The sequence below is a fragment of the Cupressus sempervirens genome, chromosome 10 (assembly GCF_028749045.1).
Source record: "Cupressus sempervirens isolate cs-2001-9-10 chromosome 10, ASM2874904v1, whole genome shotgun sequence".
Taxonomy (NCBI): Eukaryota; Viridiplantae; Streptophyta; class Pinopsida; order Cupressales; family Cupressaceae; genus Cupressus; species Cupressus sempervirens.
In genome coordinates this window covers 174,011,817-174,038,636 of record NC_143127.1, presented here as the reverse complement: position 1 = coordinate 174,038,636, position 26,820 = coordinate 174,011,817, and the positions used below count along the sequence as shown (strand labels likewise).

At 33.0% G+C, this 26,820-nt stretch overlaps 1 pseudogene; it reads right to left on the bottom strand.

Moving 5' to 3' along the window:
* LOC149533189 (monothiol glutaredoxin-S11 pseudogene) lies at positions 1-25,811 on the bottom strand (annotated as a pseudogene).
* Positions 25,812-26,820: the final 1,009 nt, after the last annotated feature.

The following is a 26,820-nucleotide window of genomic DNA, read 5'->3' as shown; positions in this document are numbered from 1 at the left end:
TCATTTCTTGTGCATTTCCAAAACAATGTCACATCCCCCAATAAGCTCACCTTTGTGATATAACTGTGGATATGTTGGCCAATTAGAATAATTCTCCAAGCCTTCTCTAACTTCTTCATCACTCAAAATGTCAAAATGACCAAAGTCTAAACCCTCTTCATTCAAAACATTTACAACCTTTGAGATGAAGCCACATCAAGGGGCATCAGGTGTGCCTTTCATAAAGAGCATGAGAGAAGAAGAATTAACTAGTTTTTTCAACCGATCATCAAGTGACTCTTTGGGTAGCACTCCACTTTTTGAGGCAATGTTTTTTCAGCTCTCCACTTTTATGCATTTCTATCATGATATCTAATTGTAGACACCTAAAATTGTCCAAATCTCCTTTTCATGACCAATTAAATAGATATTTATTATTTATTTAATTACCCTACCTTTAATTAAATAAATTTGCATTTGTTTAATTATAGTCATCTTTCCTTGATTTAAATAAACTAAGGTTTATTTAAATTCTAGCCTTTCCCCTCATCCCACTTGCATCATAACCCATTCCCTTTAATTAAGTAGAGTACTTCGTTTACTTAATTAATCCCCTTCTAATCCCACTTGGAATTAAATATTAAATTTAATCCTATTTGAGCACATGGCTCCTAACTTTAACCCTCACCTAACCTCACTTTCCTAACCTAAGCCATCCTTCTAAATCTACCCACCACTTAATCCCACTTACCTTTTCCTAATCACCTTGCTAATCCCCTTTTAATCCTAAGTGTGTGCTCACACATGTGTGAGGAACACTCACACTTCCCACACCCCTCATGCTTTCCACACCTCTTGCATGATTGTCTCCCCTTCACATGAGAATCAAAGTATCTCACACATGTGTGAGAAATCATGCTTCTGACACCTCTTACACCTATCACTGACCTCTCACATCAAAGGTTTCTCACACATCTATGAACATCTTCCCCCCTTTGAATGGTCAAAAACCCTAATCCACATGGAGTCTACTTGGCCTCCACCTCATGGACACCTCATTGATCCTAAGAGATCCTAGCCCTTCATCTTGCATTAAATCTCAACCATCCATTTTCCTATAAAAAGAGAGCCCTCTCCTCATTTCGAGGAAGCATTATCTAGCCCATTGTTATGTTGCAAGATTTGTGAGCAACCACATCCCACAACATGGAATCATCAACCACTTGGTGATTTTGTGAGGTTTGCATTAGTGCTATTTTGAGTAGATTAAGCTATTTTGATGTCATGTCTTCACTACTTACACGTTGTCTTTCATATTTGAGGTTTGCATGAATATGCAGGAATAGGCGTTAGTTTCTTAGTGTTTATTCCTTGGTGACATTTTTATGCAATACACTAATCCACCAATAAGCTCACCTTTTATGTACAATTATGGATATCTAGACTAGTTAGAATATGTTTTAAGACCTTGCCTTACCTCTTCATTAGTCAGAATGTTGAAGCTCCTAAATTCTAGCTTTCCTCTCTAATAATTTCAAAAGACTTTCAATTAAAACCACATCATGGCTCTTCAGGAGTTCCTTTTATAAATAACATGATTGGGTTGGAATTAATGATGTTTTCTAGTTGAGAACTTAATGATTCACTTATACTAGTTGAGTCCACTACACCACCATTATCAAACTTTAAGATAACAGTATCAGGTTTGGGTTCAACAGAAGTAGCTTTTGTAATTAATTCACTAGACTCATGAGTAGTCAAGAGCAAGTCATGGTCTTTAAATATTTGTTTCAGTTCCCCACTTTCACATAGTTCAAGGGTGATATCATAGCCTCCAAGTAGCTTGCCCTTACAATACAATTATGGAAAGGTCGGCTATTTGGATAATGCCTTCAAGCCCTCTCACACTTTTTCTTCACTTAGAATATCAAATTTGCTATATTCCACACCCTCTATTTTCAAAACATCCACAACCTTTCTACTAAGTCCACATCGTAGCTACTCGGGTGTCCCTTTCATAAACAACATGACTAGTTTGGAATTCAAAAGTTGTTGTAGTTTATTCTTAACTACATCACCAAACTCTCTATCAATTTTAATAGTCTGAGGTGACTTATATATTTGTTTCATTATCTTGATAACCGTTGAACTAGCAGACATTCCAAGACTAGCAGGACTAGCTAATCTTGGCAATGTCTATGGAACTAGACACTTTGGCCACTTTGTTGGCCAATTTTGATGGATTTTCACCCTCTAGTGTACCTACAACCTTCCCACCCTACAAATATTAGCATGTATCAGTGTGCTAAAACTCTAGAAAAAAACTCATAACTTGATAAATGAGAAAGAAAATTAGAGATAAACCAAATATGCAAACACAATGGTGAAGGCCTAATTTTTTTGAGCACCATTTTCTAACATAGGAACATTAGTCTAGATTTATTATCATTGATCTATCATAGTAACAAAATTTGTCATACCAATTCCACATGTAGAATAGAAACCTTGGCAAAAATGCATCTGAAAAAGGTTTTGCATCGTCTCATACATATACAATGTGAAATGGTCTTGTTGTTGATATCAATGTAGAAAAAACTAAATAAGCAATTTATTTCAACACAAAACTCATGATGAAATTTAATTTATACATGAGAATAAAGAAGATTTTTTTCTCTCTTTTTAAAAAATTTCCCCACACTTTAATTTAATTTGCAATCCACATTTTAACTAAAATGCACATACAAAATTCCAATAAAGCATAAAACAAAAAATGTTGAAATATGCTTATGCAACCCTAAATGCAATGCCAAATTTTACAGCCTAGTAGCTCTAAAAGAAATCTATATCAAACACATCAAACAAACTAGCTTTTCTTACACACCCCTATTATCAAATAGATGTTTCACTAATTAAAAAATTAAGATTGATTTTTAACAATATCAATGTGGAAAACCTGAGGTATAAATCTCTATAACCAAAAAATATTGACTAAAACCAAGCTCTAGATGGCAAAAATTGGCCTATTTCTCTTGTTGAAATTTTGGTAAGAAGAGTTTAGAAAACATAATTGAATTTGACTCTTTTTCCATTGTTAATTTCTCCTTGCATAGAGACCTTAGGATTGGTTGCCACAACCAAGTGGTAACCTTGCATCAAATCCATGTAAGATGCAAGACTGGCACCTAATTTCACCTATCAGGTTCCACAACACCTAGAATTTCCTTACAACACCCAGAACTGGATGGCATAATTTGGCATATGAACATGTAAGATGTTCATTGTGGATTTGAATATAGGTTTTCACTATGAAAGGGCTAATTATTTTCCACTCACACTTAACCCACTTTAATACAATAGTTTAATTGCAAACCCAAACTAATTGCAATTAGCTCTAAATTAAGTGATGCATAATAATAAGACTCACATTCCCATTTTTGGAATAGTTGTGAAGAATAAAAATTATCAGCTGGCAAGAAAATGTCTTCACCTAAGGATTCTTTTTAAAGTTTAATTTTTATGGGGATACCAAAGGAAACCCTAGACCATTGGGAGAGGGAATGGTTATTCACTATCCTTTAGGCTCCTTCATAAAAGGAGGATCATACTTTTTTGGCACCAAGTCTAATAATGAGGACAAAGTTGTTAGCTCTACTAGAAGGATTGAAAATGACAAAATTCATGAGTATAAAGGGATTGGAAGTCAAAGATGGCTCTATTGCAAATTATTCAGGATCACATTAAAGAAAATGGAAAAGACTAGAAACTAGAGAGCTGAATGGAGGAAGCTAAACTGATAGATGCTAGCCTCAATTAACTTCCAGCATTGCTACATAGAATTCAATGGTATTGTAAGTTGTAACCCTCCTTCTTATTTCCATAAGTATTAAAAGTGAGTATTTTTCATGTCATGTTAAAGCCTTATGTTTATTATGTGACCATTTTCTCTCCACTTTATTTATTGTCTACTGATCAAGGGTGAGAGTTGTGAAAAAGCACTAAATTTTGGTGCTTGGATTCTTTTTCCCTGAATTTTTGTTTGCCTCTATGCAAATTTTCATGTAGTCTAAAAGTTGTATCTATTCTCTCATGATGGAACATGTTTAGAGGGCTCAAGATTATTATGATGTTGCATCCAATTATTGCCTAAAGCTCAAGATCAAATATTTTTGTTCCTTAACAATTTGTCAAAGACATGCTTGGTGAGGTGGGTGGAGAGGTGCCAAATAGTCAAGAGCATCAATAGAAAATGATTTTGCTACTAAATAGGAAGCATATACACCTGACACTGGTATTTGAATGAGTTTTGCATACACTCTCTCCTGTAGCAGTTACTTTGCTCATGGCTAATAGATCAAATTGGGAGTTAACATGGATGACTTGTTGGAGATGGTGCATTGGTAATGCATTCTTCTACTTCATTTTATATATCTAATGATGTCATGATATTCTTCAAAAACACACCTACCACTAGTTTTTGAATGGATTTTGCATGCCCTCCCTCCTGTAGCAGTTACTTTGCTCATGGCCAATATATCAAATTGGGAGTTAACATGGATGGCTTGTTGGAGATGGTGCATAGGAAATGCATTCTTCTACTTCATTTTATTTATTAGATGATGTCATGCTATTCTTCAAAGACATTACACTATAGATGGATAGTCTTTATTCATTCTATAAAAATGTCCATTTAGAGATTTCTATGTTTTATATTGTTAGGATTAAACTACGAACATAAATAACAATTACATGCAAATATAACCAATATTAGAAAATAATTGATCACATAGAAAAGAACACAAGACACCAAGATTTAATGTGATTCACCCAATCCTTAGGCTACATCCACCAAATAGCAAGTTTGATATTATTATGATATAGTAATTACAACCTGATTACAATCCATAATCCCTTATAGCTCAATACTACCATAAGAACCAATTTTCTCATCACAACTATGAAACAATCCCTAACCCTAAGCCCTTTTATAGAATTATTTCTACTACATTAGGGTTATAATTAATAATTACATGTCAGCCCAAAATCCTAATAAAATAGGGCCCAAAATTATTTTTTCAACCCAAGCCCCAAAGAATTTATGAAGTATGTACAGTACTTTTCTGATCAGTCACCACAATCTAACAATCTCCCACTTGGGGACTGATTAGGCTCCACTCCAAAAAACAATCTCCCACTTGGAGACTGATCCTATAGCTATGCTAAGATACTCCATGAGGCTCCCACTGGATCAAACCACCCTGGACTCTACTATTCTTTTATTTATGTTCAGTCTAGCAGACCAACATAAGCGGAAGAGGAATTCAACTTCTCCCTTGTCACTACCTTAGTAAACATATCTATTGGATTTTCATTTGTATGTATCTTGTCTAGCTTTAATTGTTCATCCTCTAAAACTGACCAAATGAAATGGTATCACAACTTTATGTGTTTTTTCTTTGAATATAGAGCTGAATTCTTCACAAGATGAATGCCATTTTGACCATTTGTAAACAAATAATTATTCTTTTGAGGATGTCCCAATTCTTCTAAGAAGAACTGAAGCCATATCATCTCCTTGGCAGCCTCTATAGCAGCAACATGCTCTGCCTCTATAGTGGATAAAGCATTAACCTTCTGCAAACTAGAAACCCAGCTCATGACTGCACACCAATAGTAAAGATATAACCTATAGTAGCAGTAGGTGCCAAAGTGGTCTTGTTGCCTATTCCATTAGCCCGGTGCTGGGCTTGCCCTAGCATTTTATAGACACAAGATGAAGCCACTGATCTCCTCCACTTGGTATCAATATCCCTTGCCAAATCTGAGTCAACATAGCCCTATAAATTAGTAGTAGAGCCTCCAAAGTGTAAACACTTATTGGATGTTTCTCTCAAATATCTGAGAATCCATTTGACTACATTTCAATCCTCAATTCCTAGATGAATCATATACCTGCTAATGACTCCCACTACATGTGCAATATCTAGCCTTGTAGATACCATAGCATATATCAAGCTTCCCAAAGCTGAAGCATAGGGTACCTTGGACATCTTATCCTCCTCTTTTTGTGTCTTGGGACACATCTCCTTAGTCAACTTCAAATGACTAGGTAAAGGTGTGCTGATAGCTTTAGCATTCTCCATAGAGAAATGTTGCAACACCTTCTCAACATAATTAGCTTGAGATAGTGTCAATTTTTTGTTCTTCCTATCTCTGAAAATCTTCATACCAAGGATTTTTCTTTCTACTCCCAAATCTTTCATAGCAAATTCATGTGCTAACTGGCATTTTAGCCCCTTAATATGATCCATGTTAGACCCAGCTACAAGCATATCATCAACATATAAACATAAAATAATGTAGCTATCATCATCCAAACTCTTAAAATAAACACAATGATTTGAATGACACCTATCGTATCCATGCTTATGCATAAAACTGTCAAATTTCAGATACCATTGTCGAGGTGCTTGCTTTAGACCATATAAACTTTTCTTCAATTTGCACATTAAGTTCTCCTTACCTTTGACCACAAATCCCTATGGCTAAGCCATATATATCTCTTCATCCAAATCACCATGAAGGAAGGTTGTTTTAACATCAAGCTACTCTAAATGCAAATCTTCAATAGCCATAGTACTTAAAATAGTACGGATAGAAGTCATCTTAACAATAGGACAAAATATCTCATCAAAATCAATGCCTTTTTTCTGTGCAAATCCTTTTAAAACTAACCTAGCTTTAAATCTTTTCTTACCTCTTTCCTCTTCTTTCAACCTAAAAACCCACTTATTCTATAAAGCCTTTTTACTTGCAGGCAACTTGCATAAATCCCAAGTCTTATTTTTTAGCAAAGAGTCCATTTTGTCTTTCATTGAAAACTCCCACTAAATCTTATTATCCACCTACATAGCTTCATCATAACATTTAGGTTCACCAGCATCAGTAAGTAAAATAGAATACAAAGAGGGAGAAAATATTTTTGGAGGTCTAATTTGAATTTTTGACCATATAACATTCACTGGTGTGTATGGTATTTTTTGTTACACTTGTTGCACATCATGAGGAATGTCTGGAACATCATCTTTTGGAGTATCATCTAGCACTACATAATCATCTTCTTTCTTCTCATGTTGCTACAACAAATCTTTGTACAACAATTTCTCATTGAATATGAGATCCCTGCTTCTTACAATTTTATGATTTTCAAAATTCCAAAGCCTATAACCAAATTCATTAATGCCATATCCAACAAATACACATTTCTTTGACTTAGCTTCTATCTTGGTTCTATTTTTGAAATCTATATGAGAAAATGCTTCACAACTGAAGGTTTTGAGAAAAGAATAACTCACCTTCTTACCAATCCATGCTTCTTCTAGAATACCACAACCCAAAGGAGTAGAGGGACCTCTATTAATCAAATATATAGTAGTATTCATAGCCTCCACCCACATGTGTAAGGGAAACCCATCATACAACCTCATGCATTCAACCACTCCATTTTCCCATGGAGTCCTTAGAATAATTTTTTGTCTATGAATACCATTAGTGGAGCAATAATCTTCAAAAGTTTCTTAAAAGTTTGAAATACATCAAATTTTTATCTAAGAAAATAAATCCATACCTTTCTTGTTGCATCATCAATAAATGTAACATAATAATGACAGCCTCCAAGGGAAGATACCCGAGCCAGTCTCCACACATCTGTATGCACAAGCTCTAATTTCTCCTTTTTGTTTTCCTTCCTAGTCTTTAGAAAACTCACTCTCTTTTGTTTTCCATATACACAAATTTCATAGAAATCCATATTAACACATTTTAGACTTGGTAAAAAATTCTTTCAATGAAGTACTTTCATACCTTTCTCACTCATGTGCCACAGTGCTATATTAGAATTTACAGCAGTTATTTGTTCTCCCTACTCAACAACAACAATTGTTTGTAAACATTCATTTTTCTCTGAAAGAATTAAAGTAGAAGGAACAATATGACTTGTACAAAGATATAAGGTGCCCACTTTCACACCTTTTGCAACTACAAGGGAACCTTTTGAAACCTTCCAATTTTCATCATTAAAAGTAACTACACAACCCTCATCACCAAGCTGTCATTCTGAAATTAAATTCCTACTCAGCCTTGGAACATATCTTACCTCATGTAGTAGCCAATGATTCCCATTTTGAAACTTAATCTTAACTTTTCCCTTTCCAACAATCTAATAGGGTTCATTATCCCCCAAATAAAAAAGTCCAAAATCCCCTTGGACATAATCAATGAAATAACCTCTATGAGGTGTAGCATGAAATGAAGCACTAGAATCTAAAATTGATGAATCATCAACACTTTCTAAAGATAGAAGCAAAGCATCCTCTTCAGATTTTTTACTTGCCATATTTTCCTCCTTGTCTCCATCTGGTTTATCTCCATTTCTCTTTCGATTCCATCAATCTTTCTTTTTATGCCTTGGTTTTCCATAGTACTAGCAGTCATTCAGTCCTCTCGATTAAGACCTCCCCTTTGACTTTCCTCTTGATTTCCCATGATTTCTAAAATTACTTCCTCTCTTAGTCATCCTCTCATTACTTTGTGCATTCAAATAATTTCTCGATATAGATCCACCTGAGGATTTCCTACGAGTTTCCTTACTCAAAACAACATTGATCACATCATCATATTTTAGGGTACTAGATCTAGGAATAGAATTACTCACAACCATTACCAAGCCATTCCAACTTTTAGGCAAAGAACACAAAATCAAGAGAGCCCTAATTTCTTCATCAAAATTAATACCCATAGAATATAACTTACTAGTAATAGTATTAAACTCATTTAATGATCTGCAACAGATCCACCTTCTACCATTTTTATATTAAATAAATGCTTCATGAGAAATACCTTGTTTGAAGTGGAGGGCTTTTCATACAATGTTGCTAGGATTTTCATCAACTCTTCTGTTGTCTTTGCTTTTTTAATATTAAATGCCACTGATGGTGCCAAGAATAATCGAATGCTTCCAAGTGCCTTTCTATCTGAAAGATCACATTCATCATTTGACATAGATCCCTGATTCTTGGTTTATCCTTCCAACGACTTCCATAAATTCTTCTGATAAATATAGTCTTCCATTTGCATCTTCCATAACTGAAAGTTTTGCCCAATAGACATGTCAACCCTCAACTTACCCTTGTCTACCATCCTTCCCACTTGATCGTGAGACTCCTGCTCAACCGTGAGACTTTCCTATAGAGGATAATTGAAAAACAACCTCGCTCTGATACCACTTGTTAGGATTAAACCATAGACAAAAATAAAAATTACATGCAAATATAACCAATATCAAAAAATAATACATCACACAGAAAAGAACACAAAACACCAAGATTTAACATGGTTCACCTAATCCCTAAGCTATGTCCACCAAACAGCAAGTCCAATATTATTATGATCCAGTAATTACAATTTGATTACAATCCATAATCCCTTACAGCTCAATACCACTACAAGAGCCAATTTTTTCTTCACAAATATGAAACAATCTCTAACCCTAAGCTCTTTTATACAAGTATTTTTACCAGTTTAGGGTTATAATTAATAATTACATATCAGCCCAAAATCCTGATAAAATAGGGCCCAAATTTTTTAAAAGAATTTATGAAGTATGTATAGTTCTTTTCTAATCAGTCACCACAATCTAACATATACTCCCCCTTGTTGTTACCTATAGTTGTTATTAGACTACTAAATAGGGTTATGTAAGACCAAGGGTTTTAGTGGTTGCTACAGATTATGTTGGACATTAATGTCTCTCTTTGGATTTTAGTTTTTGAATAAGTCGATGTGTTGTGTGTTTTTTAGATAGTGTAGTTCTTTTATGTAAGCTAGAGTTTGTTCTTGAGTTGAATCTCGTAATGTAAATGTTATTTTCTAATAGGTTTAGGCCCCCATAGATCCCACAACTAGGTTATCAAAAAATAAATTTAAAAAAACTCATATTTGAAAAAGAAACATCTATGAGAGCAAGTAGATTTCCACAATCCATAAGATCACTGTGATGGAGGCCTAATTTTTTAGCCTCCATTAATGCATTGACCTTGATCATTTCATCCTATGATTGATATCATTCTTCTATTTGATCATGATTAGTCTCATCCATATTCCTACAAAATATTATCCTAACCAACACCACCCACAAGTTCAAGCTCAACCCCAAATTTGTCCTTGAATCTGAACTTTGAAGAAGTATAACCTTGGATCATTGCTTCTTTGAGTAATTCAACAATCCTAGTCATTGGTCAATTTAGAAGTATTGTAGACATGTGATATTCAATCAATAGAAATATATTCATTTACAACAATAAACAAAAGGTAATTATGAGTGATAAGCTATGCAAAGATACATCATAACAAGTGTCAAAGACCACACAAATGTTGTTCTTAGCAAATATGTATATGATATGGTGTTTGAAATAGTATCTTGTATGAAGAGATATGTAGCAGCAAATTGAATGTGGAAGTGATAATGATATAGAAACATCAACACACCTTAATCACCCTTGGATTTAGAAAGCACAAAAGAAGAATAAAAGTATGGTATGGACCAATCATTAGATATCTAAGGATATAGCACACAAACTGTAGATTTGACTAGATGAAATTCTCCCAACAATCCATTGGATCCCCATTTGTTTGGCAACTAGCTTGTTTCTTCCACTATATCATATGGAATAGAAAGTGTTATAAATACCAACTGAGCAGGAATATTCAAAGTGTTATATCACTTCCCATCCATGCTAACAACATTGATTCAAGTGCAATACTTTTAGAGTTTGTAATTGATCATGAAGCAATTCTAGCATCCAAAAAAATGGCCATTCAACTGGTGGGGAAAACATGAGAAATATTTTGTTTCTTTAGCCTCTGGGATTCCAAGATACTCATACAAGTATGTCATTTTTTGTATTTCAGATTTGTACATTGTATCTCTTGATGGGCTTCATAGCTTACTTACTTTTGATTTGATCTCTATTTGTAGACTATGTTTTATTAAATATAAAATGTATTTATTTGACCTACTTCATACTTGAGTTTCATTTGATTTGGATTTTGTACATAGCTTTTCTTTTATCAAATATTCAGTGCACTTTTTTGTTATCTTTTTCATCACTGGTAATATTATATAGCTTGTTGAAAATGCTTAATGGTGCTAGAGCACCTAAGCTATCAGAAGTCAATATGAAACATTATGATATTTTAAGTCCAAAGAGGCTATTCATGATGTGATAAGATCATTTTAGTCATAAATCCTTTTCAATCCAAATGTAAGGATATGCATGTCAAAGTTGTAAAGTTCTCCTAATAGGTCCTGATTGTGATTAGAAGGCCATATTTGTATAAAAGAGACATACAAGGGTAATTGTTGACAAGTAGGACATATTTTCAACAACGTGATATATGGATTACTTGTCATAGGCCGTACGAATACCAATCTACAAGTGGATTCCCTCAAGGTTTCCAAAACACATGTTCATAGCCATCTTGAATCTACGCTCTTAGGGTTTCCAAAGTCCATGTGTTAGCCTCTCTTAGGATTCACCCACCTTGTAAGGAATTACTCCAACCATACCTAAAAACCTACCTATAATTAAAAGGGGCTATAAAAAGACACTAAGGGATAGGATATGAATATATCAACTTCAAATAGATTCTGAACGTATCCATATATGTATGTGTTTATGTATATGTTTATATATTTCTAATTTATCAATATAAACTAAGATCAATACTATATCTTATGAACTTGATCGTGTATTGTCTCTTACCCTTATTAGCTTTCAAATAATACATTTTTTAAAGTAGTACAGAAGTGTACTCTTACTGTTACACTTTTGATTCCAGCTGATGAATAATCACTCACAAGTTTGTGTATGCAATCTGAATTCTTCTTTTAAATAACTAATCTCTTATTCATCCCCTCCATGATGTTTCAAGGTCCCTTTTTAATATCCCCTTAGAGATACCTCTTTTTGGATAGTCACAATCTTTCAATTAAGTTAGATCTTCTCCTCCTTAGTTACCGTACCCCTTTGGAGACTAATTAGTATGCATCATTTGGGATATAGCATGGTAATCACACTCTTTGTGGTTGATAGTGTTAATTGTATGATTAAGTTATAAAATTCTTCTTGTATGGGAATGCATCACAATAGGCCAATGACTATTTTTGATTAAGAATAGGTAATGTCCATACATAATTCCTCTTATATATGAAGATACCTGCAGCTATTTTGTTATGATATGATATTAGATGTAATCTAAGGCTTTTAGGGATATGAGGAATGTGTGTATGGTATGTTGTTTTTTGTACCATCACATTCCTCCAATTGATACAATCGTGCTTGTTGTTTAGTGGATTATGTGCCTCATCTTAATTGATGCTTAACTACCCATGTTAGCATTAGTTTGTTGATTGATTTATACACGAGTTTCCTAATTTATATATAATCATTATTATATCATTTTTGTTTGTTATTATATATTGCTTCTTTTTTTACTCTGGTCTATGTGATTATTATATCATTGGTTCTTAGATTGAGCTGCTTGTCATTATACTTTGGAATGACTAGGAACCTACATTCAATACGATGTCCTGTTTAAGTCAATAGTAGAGTTTATTAGACCCAAAGTAAATAGTGGGACATCTTTGGTTTAAACAGTAAGTATATTGTATGTACAACATAGAGACTATTACAACTTTTTGTATAGTTGTAGATTCAAAGCTTCCAGCAAATAGAAATTGAAATGGATTTTGATCTTGAAGTCAAATTGCTAAGGGGTCATACATTTGTATTTCAGTTGGATCCACATTGCTTTCATGAAATGAATTTGGTTATGATTTCTACACTATAGGTCTCAGTAGTCTCAACTTTTTTACAATTACCTAATGGATATGAAACAATTGTTACACTTTCTTTTCCAATACATATTAGATTTGTTGTTATGTAGATATTCTAACATTCTATCTTTAGTTTTCAAGCTTTGGTATCCATATAATTTGTTTCATTATAATATAAAGCTTGTTCAACATTGACTAATTATTTCCAAGCTCGAGCTTTTTATTTTTTGCATCCAATAGTTAAGATATTTATTTTTTAGCCTATTGTTTAATAATACACCTAATGAATGTCAAGATTCCTTCAATTGTTTCTAGCATATATTACATTTTTACACTGGTTTGAACCTTAGCTATCAACAATGACAATTGCAGTAACAAATTTTGCCTCTCAATAATTCCTAACTAATGAAATAGAAAATTTTGATAGGCCATTTTTCTAGAATTCACAAAAAAATATGTGGTACATTCAACTTGACTACTAACATGGTTCTAGAACATAGGTTTTCCATTATGGTACCCACCCTTCATTCTAGGACTGATGGGTTAGGTTTCTCCCACTTCTGTTGTGGTGGCCAACTTGTTGCAATGTTTATTACTTCCTCCAATGAAAATAGGTGTTGTGCCCCTGTATTAGAAATATTTTTGAAAGAAAGTGAATCATTTGGTGATTGATTATCCTCATGGCTAGTAGAGATTATCTTCATGGCTAGTAGAGATTATCTTTTGAATTTCACTATGATATTTACTTCTATATCTTGACCCCATGATCAATATAGAACCTCCAAAATTCAATTTCCTTCTACCTTCATCATAACTGATTGAAGAATCAAAAGTTGCAAGATGTGAAGGTATTGTTATTTTATGAGTTCTTTTCTTCTTAATTTCTTGTAAGAGCTTGATATCTTCTATGGAGTCTTTTTTCTTGGAGCCTATGCAATATCATGCTTGGGTATATGCTTCTGGCAAAGAAAATTATCTTGGCATCCAAATTTAGAAACTTCCTTTGTAGCCCAAAGGTCTTCAAAAATAACTAAGCAAATACCAGAAGATGAAATTTGATGCCCTTTTGGATATAGAACTATTTCTCTTGTATTATCCATTAGAATGTCAAAAAGAAAGAGGATAACATGAAATTTCCTGTAAACCAATTCTACAACCTACTCAAATGGAGAAAAAAAAAAAGCATGCCTATTAAAGGTAGATGTTGATTATAGAGATCAAAATCTAAAGCCTATTACTAGAAATATTGCACATACAAAGTAATGAAACTCAATGATACAAAGTACAGGAAAAGAGTCAAAAATGTAGTTGAATCAAATATTAAAAATTTAATCTATCAATGATTGGCTTATTATCCCACTTTTGATGATATCAAATAGAAAATTTTATGGGCTAGCCTAACAAAAGAACAATATGTTTTCCACCTTAGTATTGAATAGATTAAAACTATAATAAGTGATGTGCATCTAGGTTCTTCATATTGCCTAGCTAGAGCTGTCAAGTTGAAACTTTGAAGTTTGAAGCAATGACTGACCTCTTCAAAAAGAAACTCTTTTGCATGAAAGCAAGGAGGCAATATCAGTGGAAACACTCCTTTCTTAAGACTATCTAAATATTGTTGCACCCAGTGTTTAGATCAAGTAGTAGAGACTTTTTAAAATTAATAGTCATATCTTTTCTTAATTAAAATAATACTAATAAGTTAGGAAAACTTTTTTTTGATAATGTCTTACCAACTTAATTCTATTTAGTGGATCGTACCTATACATTTTTTATAACATCTTGATTTGTATTTCAATATGCGGCTCCATGTATATCATCATTACTTGTATTTATTATTGTTGTAGTCTATAAATCTATTTGCCTCAATGAGCATTCACAGTGAATGTATTCCCAAATCAACATCTTCCAAACTCTATTTATTTTATCACAATATATAGTCTTGTCTTACACATGCCAATGACATCACTTTAGAAGTAATATGTATCAATTTATTAAAAGAACCATTACTAGGCATTTTTTGGGGGATTAACCCACTCTATTTTTTTTTTAAACAACTTAGTTTGGTCAAAATTTTGACCATCTCTTGAAAATTTTTGACCAAGAATTGGGGAAATTTTGACCAATTCTTGATAGTTTTCTACCAAGATTTGGTCAAAATTTCCACCAATTCTTCAAAGTTTTCTACCAAGAATTGGTCAAAATTTCCACCAATTCTTGAAAGTTTTTGACCAATGATTGGTGGAAATTTTGACCAATTCTTGATAATTTTCTACCAAGAAAGAGTCAAAATTTCCACCAATTCTTGAAAGTTTTTGACAAAGAATTGGTGGAAATTTTGACCAATTCTTGATAGTTTTCTATGAAGAAGTGGTCAAAATTTCAACCAATTCTTGAAAGTTTTTGACCAAACATTGGTGGAAATTTTGATCAATTCTTGAAAGTTTTCCACCAAGAATTAGTTGAAATTTCAACCAAAAATGACAAATTAGAGTTAGTAGAGACAAAAAAATTTCAACGAATGTATTTGTCAAAATTTCAACCAACCTACAAGTTGTTTGAAATCTCGATGAGAAAAATTCCCACTAACTACTTGATCAAAATTTTGACTAACCTAGGTCAAAATTTTGACCAAAATTCATTGAAAATTGAGTTCAAATTTACTAGTGCAGCTTATCAACCTAATGTAATTCCAAATAGGGTACCTAGCACAACAATAACTATATCAGTCTTAATAAAATCTTTGGCTCATTTTTTTTAATAAGAAAAATTCCAATCACGACATACCTAGATCCTAAAACCTTCTTACCTTCATTCTATTATAAAGTGCATGGTAACAACATATAATTTACATTCTATACCTGAGGGACATGACATCTCATCTCCTTACTCTTCCTAAATCTAATCATATTCATGTTATTAAGTCTTATAATAGGCTACTAGGGAAGGGGCCTTACATAAGGAATAACATGAAGACAAAGGATATAGCCAATATTAAATTATTTCATGAAAACTCTAGGTGATTGTTGAATGACTTATCATTTGAATTTGATTTTCTAGTGAGAGGGCATTTTTGTTAACATTTTTGGCGACTCGGAGAGGATACGAGCCTACTTGGCATAAGACTAGTGACTGTTGAAAAATTTATTGGGCTATAGAATATATGAATTTGAGAACATATTCATTGCACCACCTATGTTGCATCCTAAGCAATAAAACAAACTTTTATGTCTCTACAACTCTGCAAAACTAGAACCAAAACTCTCTTGCAACAAAACATGTGCTCAACACTTCTTGGAAAACAAGAACAAATAGAAAGAAAACTAAATAAATATATACATGAACATTTATTTCTATCAAAAATAGGGCTCGAGATATATTCCATTGATTGGAATAGGCAAGATTTCACCATTAGGCCTGCTTAGCTGGAAAGCATTGGCCTTCTTGCAACTGATGATTACATAGGGACTACTCCATAGTGTATCAAATTTTGAATGTCTCCTTACTTTTTCTCTATATGTATCCCACTTGAGAACAAAATCACCCTCTCTAAAAATTTTGAACTTAGCCTTCTTATCAAAGCTTTTCTTTACCTTCTACTGATGTATTTCTAAGATCTACATTGCTTGATGTCTCTTCTCTTCCAACTCCATCAGTTTTTCCATTCTTATAGACATAGCATCATTTTCAATTAGCTCCAAATGATGAGCTAGCTTAAGAGTAGGAAAATCTAATGAGATACAAAGCCTTACTTCTCTACCATATACTAGCATGAAAGGAGAGTTTCCAATAGCTCTTTTAGGTGTTATTCTGTCAACCCAAAAAGTAGATCTCAATTTTTGATGCCAACACCTTTGATTATCCTTAATAGTCCTCTTGATGATTCATATCAAATTCTTTTGAGCTCCTACAAATTATTTTGCATTGTTTGAAATTATGGTGGAAGGGGCACCAAACCTTGTAACAAATCCATCTAATAATTCAACAACTAAATTCTTAGTAGCATCTTTTAATGCAATTTCCTATGTCCACCTGATAAAGTAATCTATGGCAACTAGAATCCATTTGTGACTAGAGCTAGAAGGTGGGTTGATGGGGCTAATAAAATTTAATCCCCATAGAACAAAGGGTTGATCCACTTGAATGGGATGAATTGGAAGGTCCATGAGTCTTTTATTACCTGAAAAAGAAAGCACATTTTTTCATGCTTCCCTACATGTCTATGGAAATCATGGAACAAGGATGACCAGTAGTATCCTACCCTCATGATCTTCATTGTGGTGGTTCTTTCTAAAAAGTGGCCACCATTAGGACCATCATGAAGCTCTTTAATCATTCTATCTACTTGGTTTGCATCAATAAATCTTAAGAAATCTCCATTTAAGTCATTCCTAAAAAGAACACCATCAACTATAGGATAAGGATTGATTGCATTCTAAACTATCTCCTTTTAGTTTATCCAACCCTTGAAGATATCCATTTCTAGCTAAGAAGGTCTTCATGTCATCTATTCAACTCCTTGGATTATCATTTCTCACTTCTTGTTGTTCTAACAACACCAAGGCAACTTCCTCATCAGGCTCATGAGATGAGATCATTTGCTTTCACAACGCTTTCCCTCTTAATAGTTTGGTAACCTGGATGTCCACAACATACTCCATCACCTTAGTGATCCAACCTTCTTTTTACTCATTGATATCCTTGCTCAACAAGAAACCTTTAACACTTGCATGAGGAACCAATAAGTGGACCTTATTGTGGGATAAAAGGTTTTCTCATTTCTTCAAGGATCTTATGACTACAAGGATTTTCTTTTCCACATAATTGTACTTATTTTCATACTTCTTCAGCCCTTCACTAAAGAAAGCAATAGGCTACTCTTCATTCTTATCATTTTCTTGTGTCAAAACAATAGAAATACTTGACTCACCACCCAAGGTGTAAAGGATAAAATCCTTCGCAAAATTTGGATTGATGAGAGTAGGGTTTGATGCTATGGTTGCTTTGATCTCTTCAAAACTTCCTTTCCCTTCCTTGCTCCATGAAAATACCATATTCTTCTTAAGCATAGCTATAAGAGGCTTCACCATGGTAGCTAAATTAGGAATATATCTCCTCACAAAATTTATTCTACCAAGAAAACTTTGCAAACCTTTCTTATGGTCAAGAAGAGTGAGAGAAATATGGCTTTGGTTCTAGTTAGATCAATATTCAGACCATCCTTGGATACAATGTGTCCTAACAACTTCCCTTGATTAGTGGCAAAGAAACACTTACTTGGATTCAAATATACTCCATACTCTTATTATTTTATGAATACTTGTCTAAGATGGCCAAAATGATTTGCTACATTCTTTAAATATAACATGATATCATCAAGGTGGACCAATACAAATCTTTCAATCATGTTCTTGAAGGCCATCTCCATTACCTTTTGAAATGTGGCTCCTGCATTTGTTATTCCAAAAGGCATTTTACTATAGGGATAGGTGCCCCATTTAGTAGTGAAAGTAGTCTTATATCTATCAGCCTCTTTGACTAACACTTGGTTATAACTTGAGAATCTATCAAGGAAAGAAAACCTCTCTGAACCACTAACCTTAGACAATATCTATTCCATGGAAGGGAGAGGATGATGATCTTTAACAAAGGCTTGGTTAAGATCCCTAAAATCTACACATAGTTTAATTTCCCCATTCTTCTTCCTAATAGGGACAAGGTTTTCCACCCAAGAGGAATGCTTAATAGGAAAAATGATATTGGTGTCAACCAATTTGGATAGCTCTTTTTGTTAGAAACAATATTCTACCAAGATAACTCAGGGTTGGGGGGGGGGGATTGTGGTGGGTGAATCAATTATCCAATGATTAAAACATTTATTAACCTTAATCAATCTTATCCATTCAAGAAAAGTAAACAAAAACCATAACAAGATGCACATAAACAATTACACCAGATATGTTAATTAGGAAAACCCTTGATCAAAGGGAAAACCTCAGTGGGAATGATGCCCACAAGATGATGTACTAATATAAATATTCCTTGTTAGAGGATGGAATCTATTAGGAGTCTATTACAACATTTAGTACATAGAGTCCTTGTTAGGAGTTGTAGTATAATGTATGCAAGTAGAGTCACTGCCCAAACAAGCAATTTCAATTACAAGAAGAGCTCACTACCCAAACAAGTAATTTACTATTAAGTTCATCTTTCCTTTGTTCTATCAACTGAACCAATCAATATCAGATCTTGTAGATTAGATCATGAACCTCGAATCCAAGTATCCAACTTTGGATCACTCAATAAAACCTCGGCAATAAAGTTTCATTCACTTCCACTCTGATCTGCTCAACTTTGCATTCTGCTCTTTGTGCTACTTACAATCTTCTCATACCATACTTCTAAGATAAAGGAAAATTTCCTTCCTTTATACCAGATTCATAAAAAAATTCCCTAAGTTATCTGTTACACTTTCTCAATTAATTATTAAAGGACCACATTAAGAACATGTTACACTTAGTGATAACATTAATCTTTAGCCTTGAAACTTGAATAACTTTCTATACGTACAATATTATGATGAAATATCTTAACCAAATCATCACCAACATGACTTCTTCATATCCTCAACCTTGATTCTTAGAATAACAATTTTGGTAAGAGATATAATAAGTTTACCAGAGCACGCCTCTATAAACTCTATCACAATATAGACATCACCAAAACTTACATAACTTATTTTGGACTTAACATTTCTTCACCCAAAGTTAGTTGCATATGCTAGATAATCAGAAGTATCTCCCATAACCTCACATAGTAAGAATACTCAACTAGTCATCCATACCAACTTGATCTTTTTGTTGTTCTTCTGTCAGATACCATAGAAAACTGTTATGTTGACATCAATGAAAAACACAGTCATGAATATAACATATCATCATGATAATGATATAGCCATGTATCTATGATACTCCCCCATATGAATATCATCAACATTCATGCTTCCAACAATCTCCCCCTTTGGCATTGATGGAAACATAGATGAAAAACATTTAGTTCCAAAAATGCCAACTACAAAACATTGTTAATATTTCTTTTCAAATTCTCTTCATCAATCATTCTCCCCCATTGATATACCTCAATGTCCTTTCTATATTTCCATGTTGTACTTTTTCTTTCTTGTTTTTCATGCTAAACTTCTCCCTCATTAATATCAATGTCAAAGGTTTTAGAAACCATCAAAACTATGCAACAACTAATTCTTACCAGCTTAAGTGTCCAAATACACTATTAAAAAACAACACCCAACAAGAGTCCTAGATGGCTCTGTCCATCATCATAGGAAGCATCAATATTTAGTCTAGAAAATTAATGGTGTTTTGTTACACTGTACTGATTTATTCTTGCATCTTCTACTCTAATCTAGCAAGGGGCATAATCCGTAGCATACCTTGCAAATACTCAAAAGTCTCTTTAGGAAGAGGCTTAGTCAAAATATCTGCATTTTGTTCTCTAGTGCTCACATACTCCAATCTAATTTTATTTTCTACAATTTTCTCTCTCAACATGTGATATTTGATAGAAATGTGTTTGGTCTTAGAATACAACATTGGATTCTCAGACATATTCTTTGTGCTTGTATTGTCAAAATGTTTGATAGTATGTTCACTAAATTCTATCCTTATATCCTTCAGCATCTACTTCATCCAAATAATTTGATTACAATTATTTGTTACTAAAACATATTTTGCATCTACTATACTTTGTGAGGTATAATCCCACTTCTTCCTTATCCAAGAAACCAATATTCCCCCAAGAAAGAAGACTCCACCACTAGTGCTCTTTTTGTCATACATACTACCTACCCAATCAAAATCAATATAATCACATAGAGTGAAATCATTAGACTTATCATACCACAATCCAAACTCTAGTTTTCCTTTTATATTTCTAAATATCCTTTTGACTACTATGTAATGTGCTTCTCTAGGATTAGCTTGGAATCTTGTAATAGTTCTAACTACATTTGCTATATCTAGCTTTGTGTGAGTTAGATATTGCAAACCTTTGATCATAGATCTATACTTCTTCTCAATAGTAGGTATCTCATCCTTTACAGATAACTTGTGTCCAGTTACCATAGGTGTTCCAACATCTTTACATATTTTGAAACCAAAAAATTTAGTAAATCCTTCAAATAGTTAGTCAAAGAAATAAAGATTCCTTCTTTATCTTGCACAATCTATAATCCTAGAAAATATTTCATTTCTCCTATCATACTCATTTCAAATTTCTTCTTCATTTATTTTGAAAACTTGTCAATTTCTTCATCATTTCCTCCAAATAACATATCTTCAACAAATATTACCAAAATCATTAATCCATCATTAGTTTCTTTCCAATAGATATCACTATCTACTATACCTTTGCTATATCCAAGTTTTGTCAAATGCTTGTCCAACCTTGCATACTAGGTTCTAGATACTTGCTTCAAGCCATACAATGCTTTCTTCAATCTGCATACTATATCCTTGTCATCTATTAAATGACAACCTTCAGGTTGTTCAATGTATACCTCTTCTTCAAGTTCTCTATTTAGAAATGCTGAATTGACATCCATATGATATACTTTGAATTTCTTATATGATCCATATGCTAAGGATAATATTACTAGTTATATTCTTGCCATAGGAGCATAGGTCTCATCATAGTCTATTCCTTCTTTCTTTGAGTAGCCTTTACATACCAATCTTTCTTTGTTCCTTACAACTTCTCCTTGTTCATTCATGTTGTTTCTAAATACCCATTTAGTTCCTATCACATTCTTGTTTACTAGTCTAGGGACCAATTTCCATGTCTCATTCTTTAGTATCTAATCCAGTTCCTCTTTCATAGCTTGCTTCTAATAGTCATCTTTATAGGCTTCATCTACATTCTTAGGTTCAGCTTGAGATATCAAACATAGTTCTTCTCTGACTCTACTTCTTGTCATCACACCTTTACCTCTACTTTTGATGATCTACTTGGGTGGATGATTATTTTTCATATTCTCAACTCTTGGCTCTACTAAAGGTTCTAAGCTTTGTTCATGCCTTGGATCTCCTTCATTTTACAAATCATTGTTAGTCTCATGAAATACTTCATCATTCCTTGGTTTAGTAACAACATTATCATCTAAATTGTAATCAACTATTCTTTCTTGTATCCTGAATCTCTCATCAACTCTCACATTTGCACTTTCCATAATAGTCTTAGTTCTCTAATTATAACATCTATAACCCTTGATTTTCAATGAATAACCAAGAAACATACCTTCATCACTTCTAGCATAAAACTTACCAATATCATCATCTCTTTTGATATAACACTTACTACCAAAAATTATGAAATACTTAACTATAGGTGAGTGACCAAACCATAGTTCATAAGGGGTCTTTCTTTTTTGTTTCCTAACCTGTACTCTATTCAGAGTGTAGACTATTGTATTCACAACTTCTCTCCAAAACATCTTGGATACATCATTCTCAACTAACATAGCTCTGGCAGCTTCTATTACTAATCAATTTCTTCTCTCTGTTATACCATTCTGTTTAGTGGTTCTTAGAGATGATAACTATCTTTTGATTCTATTTTCTTCACAAAAGATGCTAAAATCATTTGAAGTAAACTCTCCTCCTCTATTTGATCTCAAACATTTAATCTTTATGCCTGATTCATTCTCAACTATATTCTTGAATATCTTAAACTTAGCAAATGTCTCATATTTTTCTTTAAGAAATTTAACCCACATCATTCTAGAAAAGTCATCAACTAAAATCATGAAATACCTTTCACTATATCATCCTTTAACCTTCATAGGACCACTGATATCTATGTGTACAATCTCCAATTTTGTTATAGCAGTAAACTTCTTGTAGGGAAAAGAAGTTATGTTATGCTTTGCCAAAACACACTCCTTGCAAATTGTGTTAGAATGTTTTACAATCTCAGGAAAATCTATAACTACAAACATACTACTAGTCTTCACAATGCTATCAAAGTTTGTAAGACAAAATATCTTATGCCATAACCAACTGTCATCTACCTTTGACACCAAACATGTCATTTCAGTATGATTCAACTAAAATAAATTACCTCTAGATCAGGTTCCTATTCCAATTACTTTACCATCTTTGTCTCTGATCATGCATGTCTTTTCTAGTGAACTACAACTGATAACCTTTATCTACTAATTATCCAACACTTAGAAGATTGTGTTTCAAACCATCAAAAAGATGTACATCCTCGGTATTAGTTTTGCCATCAAGAGTTATAGATCCAATACCTTTAATATAGCATGTTGCATTGTTTCCAACTCTAACAATGCCACTGTCAATTATCTAATCAAATTTCTTTTCAACCCATGATACCAAAGCTACTTTCTCTAGGCTTTCTTCTTTGATTGCTACAAATCCTATCTCATCATCATTGGCACTCATTACTTGTTCATCAAATTAATCTTCTTCATTTGCATACAAACACTCCATCTCTTCTAGGTTTGTAATTTCCTTTATACTTTTTCTCTCTTTTAGGACACTTAGATGCATAATGACCAAACTTATTGCAAATCCAACATTTAAAGATTTTCTTACCATCTCTTTCTCTCCTTATAAGAAGAATGACTCCTCCTTCAATCTTTTTGTCCTCATCAAATCTACTACTACTAGAAAAGTCTCCTCTAGCACTTGTTCTCCTTGATAAACTAGGTCAAATCTTCAAGGCACTGAAAGTTGTTTATGTTCTGGTCAATTCTCTAGATTGTTTAAGCTCATTCTCAACAGCTTCAAGTCTTCCAAGAAATATCTCCTTTGTGAAATATTTGGTAAAAGATATCAAAAACTATATCATTTGAACTACTAACTTAAATGGTGGTGTTAAAGTCTTCAATATCTTCCATATGACCTTATCATCTTCTTTGCTTGCTCCTTGACATTTAATACCTATAGTGATTTCTGATATTCTACCTACATATGATCTTATAGATTCATCTTCCATCATTTTAGTATCTTGAAATGCATAAATCCAATTTCATAGCCTCAATTTCATAGAATGTTCACAACCTTTAAAACTAGTTTCTAAAGCTTTCCAAATCAAATGTGAAGTAATAAGTGACTTTACTTGATTGTATTCAATTTTAGGAAGTGCAGTCAATAATGGTTCTCTAGCTCTCATGTTGCACATAAAAAGATCTCTTTCTTCCTTAGTACAAGTTTCCAAATATTTTTCAACAATGATTGTCTTTAATGTTTTTATCAAGATCCAATATTCTAGACCCATATATAGTAGATGTGTCTTCATCTTTTTCTTCTAGCTATCATAATTTTTTCTATTGAACTTCAGACTATCTTTCGTGAAGATGCCTACCATGGATCTCCCAAAGTTGTTAAACTTTATCTTCAAGGACCTAATGTTCTGATACCAATTGTTAGAAATAATAATCCACCAAGATAACTGAGAGATGGGGTGAATTAGTTATCTAATAATTAAAATATTTATTAACCTTAAGCAATCTTATCCATTCAACCAAAGTAAATAGCAACCATAACAAAATGCACATAAACAATTACACCATATATGTTAACTAGGGAAACCCTTGATCAAAGGGAAAAACTTGGTGGGAATGATGCCCATGAGATGATGTACTAATATAAATATTTCTTGTTAGAGGGTGGACCGTATTACAAGTCTATTACAATATTTAGTACTTAGATTATGAGACTTTGAATCCATGTTAGGAGTTATAGTATAATGTATGTAAGAAGAGCCCACTACCCAAACATGCAATTTCAATTACAAGAAGAGCTCACTACCAAAATAAGTAATTTACTCTTAAGTTCCTTTTTCTTCTATTCTATCAACTGAACCAATCACTATTAGACATTGTAGACTAGGTCATGAACCTTGGATCTAAGTATCCAACTTTAGATTAGTCAATAAAACCTTGGCAATGAAGTTTCCTTCACTTTCACTCTGCTCTACTCAACTTCACATTCTTCTCTTCATGCTACTTAAAATAATCTCATAGAATACTTCTAAGATAAAGTAAAATGTCCTTCCTTTATACTAAATTCATAAAATAATTCCCTGAGCCAGCTATTACACCTACTCAATTAATTATTATAGGACCACATCAAGAACACAATAACATTAATCTTTCACCTTGCAACTTGAATAGATTTCTGTACATGAAATATTATGACGAGAAATCTTAACCACATCATCATCAACATGTCTTCTTCACATCCTCAACCTCAATTCTAAAAATAGCAATTCTACTAAGAGAAATAATAAGTTTACTAGATCATGCCTTTGTAAACTCTATCTCAGAATAGACATGACCAAAACTTATATAACTTCTTCCAGACTTAATTTCTTCACTTGATGTTAACTACATATACTAGATACTTAGAAGTATCTCCCATACTCTTAGATAGTGAGAATACTCAACTAGCCATCTACACCAACTTGATCTTTCCATTGTCCTTCTATCAAATACCACAAAAAACTACTATGTTGACATCAATGAAAAACATAGTCATGAATGTAACATATCATCATGATAATCATCTAACCATATATCTACAATACTCCCCCATAGGAATATCATTAGCATTCATTCTTCCAATACTTTTCTCATTAATGGCTTAATCTTGGGACTGATTGGCCTCTGCTTTTTCTTAACGAGCTTGACATTATCAACTAGATCTATAGTATGTTGAAACAAATTTAGGTCAAAACCCTTTAAATTATCATATGTCCAAACAAATACATTATTAAATTCTTTAAATAGATGAATAAAACTTTATTTCTCAATTTTAGAATATACCTTTCCCATATTTAGCATTCTTCCATTAACAATTGCAACTAGCATGTGATCACCTTTATTTGTAGCAAGATCCATGCCTCTATCCCTTGCTTGATCATCAAGATTGAAGACACTCTCTAAGGTAATAAGACCGTTATGAAATTTATTGGAGCTAAGGTTGATGATTTGATCACCATACTAGTTATGCAATCTTGACTACTTTTTATCTAAGAACTCTACTTCATTCTACAAGAAACTTACAATTTGTGCATCAGATTCAAAGACTTGCCAATTGATATTATTGTTAGGAATAGTATGCCTAACCACCACTTTAATCTACTACCTACTTTTAGCTTCAAGGCCCTTTGGCACATCATAAGATGCACCCATTGTTGTAAGTCTATCAACGTGTCTATTTCTTTTTCTAGGGATGCTTTGAATATTAAATGCATTGAAAATTTCAATAAAATCCCATACTCTATGTTTATAAGACTTGAATAAACCATTCTAGGTGATATTTTGATTCTTCATTTGATTAACCATCAAATCACTATCTCCATATACACTTAAGACTTGGATTCCCCCTTTTTGAGAAAGTAGGAGACTCTAAATTATTACCTCATACTCGGCCATATTATTGGTACAACTGAATTGAAGCCTAAATAAGTAGTAGTACCTTTCTAGTGTAGAAGAAACCAACATCACACCAGTCCCTAATCCATTTTTATTTCTTGATCCATCAAAATATATACTCCATGTCCCACTTGTGTCTTCTTTGTCCTTCATCAAGTTAGGGATGAGAGCATCCTTCTCTGATATACAATAAGTACCAAGGCCCATTTTCAAGGTTTCTGATATAGGATCAAATTGATATGCATTAGCCCACTCATCTAAGAGGAAATTAGGTATCTCTTCTAGAGAAGTGGAAGGCTCATTTGCTCTATCATTTTCATCTATCTCTAGGATGGTGTTGTTGGAATTCTCTAAAATAACTTATAAGAGGGGCTGAAATAATTATTCAAGGTCTGGATATATAAATAAAACTTTTCTCAACTTATTGAACCCATAAAATATTTATCATCATGCATATATCCATAAGATAATG